The sequence below is a fragment of the Oncorhynchus gorbuscha genome, linkage group LG21 (assembly GCF_021184085.1).
Source record: "Oncorhynchus gorbuscha isolate QuinsamMale2020 ecotype Even-year linkage group LG21, OgorEven_v1.0, whole genome shotgun sequence".
NCBI lineage: Eukaryota > Metazoa > Chordata > Actinopteri > Salmoniformes > Salmonidae > Oncorhynchus > Oncorhynchus gorbuscha.
Genome location: NC_060193.1, coordinates 11,834,831 through 11,842,330, shown reverse-complemented (window position 1 = coordinate 11,842,330; position 7,500 = coordinate 11,834,831). Strand labels below are relative to the sequence as shown.

The following is a 7,500-nucleotide window of genomic DNA, read 5'->3' as shown; positions in this document are numbered from 1 at the left end:
TCTGATTTGTTATTGTTACCCATCTACCAATCACTGCCCTTCTTTATGAGGCTTTCCAAAAGCTCCCTGGTCTTTGTAGTTGAATCTGTGTCTGACAGTCAATACTTGACTGAGGGACCTTACAGGTGTTCTATGTATGAGGGGACAGAGGAAGTCATTCCAGAATCATGTCAACCCTTGTTATTTCACACAGAGTGGGTCTTTGTAACTTATGTGATTTGTTAAGCCAAACGGTATTCCTGAACTAATTTAGGCCTAAACAAGGGTGCTGATGTCACGTCCTGACCTTAGTTCCCTATTTATGTCTCTATTTTAGTTTGGTCAGGGCGTGAGTTGGGGTGGGCATTCTGTTTTGTTCTAGGTTTGGTATTTCTAGGTGTTTGGCCTGGTATGATTCCCAATCAGAGGCAGCTGTCTATCGTTGTCTCTGATTGAGAACCATACTTAGGCAGCCTGTTTTCCCACTTTTGTTTGTGGGTGGTTATTTTCCGTTTCAGTGTTTGCACCATACGGGACTGTTTCGATTTTCATTTATGCTCTTGTTCTTTTGTATGTGGTGTTCAGTGTATTAAAGTTACCATGGACACGTACCACGCTGCGCTTTGGTCTCCTCATTCTTCCTCAGACGAACATCGTTTTTCCGTCGATGATAGCAAGCTGTCCAGGCCCTCAGGCATCAAAGCAGCCTCAAACCATGATGCTCCCTCCACCAGACTTTACAGTTGGGATGAGGTTTTGATGTTGGTGTGCTGTGTCTTTTTCTCTCCACACATAGTGTTGTGTGTTCCTTCCAAACAACTCAACTTTAATTTACTCTGTCCACAGAATATTATGCCAGAAGAGCTGTGGAACATCCAGGTGCTCTTTTGCGAACATGGACAGCAGCAGCTTCTTCCGTGGTGTCCTCCCATGAACACCATTCTTGTTTAGTGTTTTATGTATCGTAGACTCGTCAACAGAGATGTTAGCATGTTCCAGAGATTTCTGTAAGTCTTTAGCTGACTCTCTAGGATTCTTCTTAACCTCATTGAGCATTCTGCACTGTGCTCTTGCAGTCATCTTTGCAGGACAGCCACTCCTAGGGAGAGTAGCAACAGTGCTGAACTTTCTCTATTTATAGACTATTTGTCTTACCGTGGACTGATAAACATCAAGGCTTTTAGAGATACTTTTATAACCCTTTCTAGCTTTATGCAAGTCAAAAATTATTATTCTGAATAGCAAACTCAAATTGTGTGAGTGTATTTTATAGAGCAGGGTAGCTCTAACCAACATCTCCAATCTGGTCTCATTGATTGGACTCCAGGCTAGCTGACTCCTGACTCCAATTAGCCTCTGGAAAAGTCATTAGCCTAGCATTTTCAAACCTACACTGTGAATGTTTAAATGACATATTCAATATAGACAAGAAAAATACAATAATTTGTGTGTAATTAGTTTAAGCAAACTGTGTTTGTCTATTGTAGTGACTTGAAGAACAGATCAAATTTCATGACTAATTCTGCAGAAAACCAGGTAATTCCAAAGGGTTCACATACTTTCTTGCCACTGTATATTTGAGTTATTTCATTTTTACTAATTCATTTTACTTTAGAGTATTTCGTAAAGATCATTTACAAGATAAATTACAACTAAACCCATTTCAATCTCACTTTGTAACGCAACAAAATGTGGAAACATTCAAGGGGGTGAAAACTTCTGATACCCACTCTGACTAGCTACATTTAGCTAGTGAGCTAACTAGCGATTAGCATTAGCACATTCAAGGGGGTGAAAACTTCTGATACCCACTCTGACTAGCTACATTTAGCTAGTGAGCTAACTAGCGATTAGCATTAGCACATTCAAGGGGGTGAAAACTTCTGATACCCACTCTGACTAGCTACATTTAGCTAGCGAGCTAACTAGCGATTAGCATTAGCACAATTTATTGTAGCCACAACTTGCTAAGACTGTTTGGAGACATAAGATACACAAAGGAACAGTGTAATTTTAGTACGCTTGTTGGTTTATATTAAGAAGCAAAGTGGAAAGCAGCATTGTTGTCTCCATGCAGACTGTCACTGTGAGTGAAAAACAAGTGGTTATGACTCGTGGTAGATCAAAAAGTGCACCCATTGAGTGACGGGGCTGGCTGGGTGTGAAAGGAGAAAGGGAGAGAGAAGAATGACTCAAGTAGCTAACGGAGGAAACTATAAAAAGGGACATTACAAGCGACGGAGTGGCATAACAACATCTAACAAAACAAACACTGAAATACCGTTGTACAAGGTAAAGTACAAACCAAAACAGGTACGTGCCTCAATACCGGAATATAATATTATGCTGTACACTGCCAGCCCTAGTATGTGTGTGTGTGTGTGTGTGTGTGTGTGTGTGTGTGTGTGTGTGTGTGTGTGTGTGTGTGTGTGTGTGTGTGTGTGTGTGTGTGTGTGTGTGTGTGTGTGTGTGTGTGTGTGTGTGTGTGTGTGTGTGTGTGTGTGTGTGTGTGTCCAATTTGTTTTTCATCCCTAGGCAACACTCCTATTTCCAGCATGGTTGTCTGATAGTCAGACTGACGCACTTGCTCTCTCCCTCCCTCTCTCTGTTTTTCTCGTTCTCTCTCTCCCTCTCTCTCTCTCGCTCTCCTCTCTGTCTCTCTTTCTCTTTGTCTCTCCCTCCCTCTCTCTCCCTCCCTCCTTCTCTCTGTCTACCCCTCCGTCGCTCTCTCCCCTCCCTCTCTCTCTGTCTCTCCCTCCCCCTTACTGTCTCTCCTTCCCTCTCTCTGTCTCCCCCTCCATCGCTCTCTATCTGTCTCTACCTCCCTCTCTCTCTCTGTCTCTCCCTCCCTCTCTCTGTCTCTCCCTCTCTGTCTCTCCCTCCCTCTCTCTCTCCCTCCCTATCTCTCTGTCTCTCCCACCCTTATCTGTCTCTCCCTCTCTCTCTCTCTCTCTCTCTCTCTCTCTCTCTCTCTCTGTCTCTCCCTCCTTCTCTCTCCTTATCTCTCCATCTCTCTGTCTCTCCTTCCCTCTCTCTGTCTACCCCTCTGTCGCTTTCTCCCCTCCCTCTCTCTTTGTCTCTCCTTCCCTCTCTCTCTGTCTCTCTCTCCCCCTTACTGTCTCTCCTTCCCTCTCTCTCTCTGTGTTTCTCCCTCCCTCTCGCTCTGTCTCTCCTTCCCTCTCGCTCTGTCTCTCTTTCCCTCTCTATCTGTCTCTACCTCCCTCTCTCTCTGTCTCTACCTCCCTCTCTCTCTGTCTCTCGCTCCCTCTCTCTCTGTCTCTCCTTCCCTCTCTCTCTGTCTCTCCCTCACTCTCTCTCTGTCTCTCCCTCCCTCTCTCTCTGTCTCTCCTTCCCTCTCTCTCTGTCTCTCCCTCGCTCTCTCTCTGTCTCTCCCTCCCTCTCGCTCTCTCTCCTTCCCTCTCTGTCTCTCCCTCCCCCTCTCTCTCTCTCTCTCTCTCCCTCTCTCTATGTCTCTCCCTCCCTCTCTCTGTCTCTCCTTCCCTCTCTCTGTCTCTCCTTCCCTCTCTCTGTCTCCATTCCTCCCTCTGTCTCTCCTTCCCTCTTTCTCTCTCCATCCCTCTCTCTCTCTCCATCCCTCTCTCTGTCTCCATCCCTCTCTCTCCCTCCCTCTCTCTGTCTCTCCTTCCCTCTCTCTATCTCTCCTTCCCTCTCTCTGTCTCTCCATCCCTCTCTCTGTCTCTCCATTCCTCTCTCTGTCTCTCCATCCCTCTCTCTATCTCTCCCTCCCTCTCTCTGTGTCTCTCTATCCCTCCCTCCCTCTCCCTCCCTCTCTCTCCCTCTCCCTCTCTCTCTGTATGTCTCTCTCGTTCCCTTTCTCTCCCTCCCTCTCTCTGTGTCTCTCCCTCCCTCCCCCTCTCACTCTTACCATTCTCTTACCTCATGCTCTCTTTGTTTTTCTCTCTCTCTTCCTGTTTGTCTCTCCTTTTCTCCCTCCCCCTTCCCTCCGGTATTGGGTCATTGAACCACAGTGATAGCAGGAGGAGATTTCAGGAGCAAAACAGTGAGGAGCAGACTATACTAGAATAGTGAGTGTTTCTCCACGCTGGAAGACTGATCTAGTGCACTTCTTTTGAGTTAGGGAACAGAGTGCCATTTCAGATGAACACCGAGTTTTCCCTCAACAGACTGAGCCAAAGGCAGCAGGGGGGTTAGAGGTGACCACATCTGCTCAGACCTGCCGGTTACAGCCATTGACCCAGGCACGCGTGTATGCCAGAGTGTTTGAATCAAGCCCACTAACTTTACACCCCCCCCCCCCATCTTTCCAACACTTAACTACAAAATGACAAAAGCAGTAGGCCTGCCCCACCGTCCAGTACTCTGGGGGAACTAGATAAAAGCCCCATTGCCATTAAAAAATAAATACAAATCAAAAATAACGGCCCAACTCCCAACACACCAAAGTCTCCCGTCCATAGTTTCACTGGTTCTCTCATAACAACTGAAAGAGAGAAGCTGGTTCTCTCATAACAACTGAAAGAGAGAAGCTGGTTCTCTCAAGCACATCTCAAGGCCACAGCATCCTCTACCCTCATCCCCCTCATCACCTCTCTTGGGGAGTCACCATATGGCACAGCATCCTCTACCCTCATCCCCCTCATCCCCCTCTCCATCTCTCTTGGGGAGTCACCATATGGTACAGCATCCTCTACCCTCATCCCCCTCATCCCCTTCTCCATCTCTCTTGGGGAGTCACCATATGGTACAGCATCCTCTACCCTCATCCCCCTCATCCCCCTCATCCCCCTCTCCATCTCTCTTGGGGAGTCACCATATGGTACAGCATCCTCTACCCTCATCCCCCTCATCCCCCTCATCCCCCTCTCCATCTCTCTTGGGGAGTCACCATATGGCACAGCATCCTCTACCCTCATCCCCCTCTCCATCTCTCTTGGGGAGTCACCATATGGTACAGCATCCTCTACCCTCATCCCCCTCTCCATCTCTCTTGGGAGTCACCATATGGCACCGCATCCTCTACCCTCATCCCCCTCATCCCCTCTCCATCTCTCTTGGGGAGTCACCATATGGTACAGCATCCTCTACCCTCATCCCCCTCATCCCCCTCTCCATCTCTCTTGGGGAGTCACCATATGGCACAGCATCCTCTACCCTCACCCCCTCATCCCCCTCTCCATCTTTCTTGGGAGTCACCATATGGCACAGCATCCTCTACCCTCATCCCCCTCTCAATCTCTCTTGGGAGTCACCATATGGCACAGCATCCTCTACCCTCATCCCCCTCATCCCCCTCTCCATCTCTCTTGGGGAGTCACCATATGGTACAGCATCCTCTACCCTCATCCCCTTCATCCCCCTCTCCATCTCTCTTGGGGAGTCACCATATGGTACAGCATCCTCTACCCTCATCCCCCTCATCCCCCTCTCCATCTCTCTTGGGGAGTCACCATATGGCACAGCATCCTCTACCCTCATCCCCCTCTCCATCTCTCTTGGGGAGTCACCATATGGCACCACATCCTCTACCCTCATCCCCCTCTCCATCTCTCTTGGGGAGTCACCATATGGCACAGCATCCTCTACCCTCATCCCCCTTCATCCCCCTCTCCATCTCTCTTGGGGAGTCACCATATGGCACAGCATCCTCTACCCTCATCCCCCTCTCCATCTCTCTTGGGGAGTCACCATATGGCCCAGCATCCTCTACCCTCATCCCCCTCATCCCCCTCTCCATCTCTCTTGGGGAGTCACCATATGGTACAGCATCCTCTACCCTCATCCCCCTCTCCATCTCTCTTGGGGAGTCACCATATGGTACAGCATCCTCTACCCTCATCCCCCTCAACCCCTCTCCATCTCTATTGGGGAGTCACCATATGGTACAGCATCCTCTACCCTCATCCCCCTCTCCATCTCTCTTGGGGAGTCACCATATGGCACAGCATCCTCTACCCTCATCCCCCCTCATCCCCCTCTCCATCTCTCTTGGGGAGTCACCATATGGCCCAGCATCCTCTACCCTCATCCCCCTCTCCATCTCTCTTGGGAGTCACCATATGGCACAGCATCCTCTACCCTCATCCCCCTCTCCATCTCTCTTGGGGAGTCACCATATGGTACAGCATCCTCTACCCTCATCCCCCTCTCCATCTCTCTTGGGGAGTCACCATATGGCACATCATCCTCTACCCTCATCCCCCTCTCCATCTCTCTTGGGGAGTCACCATATGGTACAGCATCCTCTACCCTCATCCCCCTCTCCATCTCTCTTGGGGAGTCACCATATGGCACCGCATCCTCTACCCTCATCCCCCTCATCCCCCTCATCCCCCTCTCCATCTCTCTTGGGGAGTCACCATATGGCAGAGCATCCTTTATGGCACAGCAGTGGAGATCAGCAGAAATTCATTCCCCTTTTTCAACCCTTCTTTACGAGCCATTTAAAAAAGAATCATCACCACACACACACTGCAGTTCTAAAGAACAAGGTCCTTCTACGTGTAGAGAGAATGTCTGTGTGGAGAGAGAGAGAGAGAGAGAGAGAGAGAGGAGAGAGAGAGAGAGAGAGAGAGAGAGAGAGAGAGAGAGAGAGAGAGAGAGAGAGAGAGAGAGAGAGAGAGAGAGAGAGGAGAGAGAGGAGAGAGAGAGAGAGAGAGAGAGAGAGAGAGAGAGAGGGAGAGAGAGAGAGCACTAAGAGGTGAGGCATCAAAGACTCATAATGGCCAAGAGATTTTTCCTTTTAACAATCAAAGCCACTCCTGAGTTAAGTGTGTGTGTGTGTGTGTGTGTGTGTGTGTGTGTGTGTGTGTGTGTGTGTGTGTGTGTGTGTGTGTGTGTGTGTGTGTGTGTGTGTGTGTGTGTGTGTGTGTGTGTGTGTGTGTGTGTGTGTGTGTGTGTGTGTGTGTGTGTGTGTGTGTGTGTTACACTTCAGCGTTGAATTCCTTCTAGCTCTCCTAACACAATTACTCCAGTGATCTCATCGTCAGAGACTGTCGGTCAGATGAAAGAGAAGTCTTCCCCTCTTTATTCTCCCTCTCTCTGGAGTTGTTTTGGTTAACAGAACGTTCTTTTCCCGACAGTGGTGTTGTGCTCGCTCGGGTGGGTTCGGTCCAGACAGAGACTCACATTACGTTGGCTACGTCCCAAATGACACCCTATTCCCTACATAGTGCACTACTTATGACCTGCGCCCATAGGAACCTTTTTAAAAGTAGTGCACTATGTAGGGAATAGGGTGTCATTTGGGAGGTAGCCTTTGACTGAGAAACCGTTGGCAACGAATGTACTCAACATACTAGATCTGAGGGAGCTCACACACACACACACACACACGCACACGCACGCACGCACGCACGCACACACACACACACACACACACACACACACACACACACACACACACACACACACACACACACACACACACACACACACACACACACACACACACACACACACACACACACACACACACACACACACACACACACACACACACTCCTGGGAGGAGGACTCTGTAATAGTATACTTTAAAGTGTT

The 7,500-nt window shown here is 48.9% G+C and overlaps 1 protein-coding gene across 1 annotated transcript in view; it reads right to left on the bottom strand.

Moving 5' to 3' along the window:
- The window catches only part of LOC124008463 (trithorax group protein osa-like), a 183,367-nt gene that overhangs the window by 161,064 nt on the left and 14,803 nt on the right, over nt 1-7,500 (bottom strand). The gene's annotated exons all lie outside the window — the stretch shown is intronic.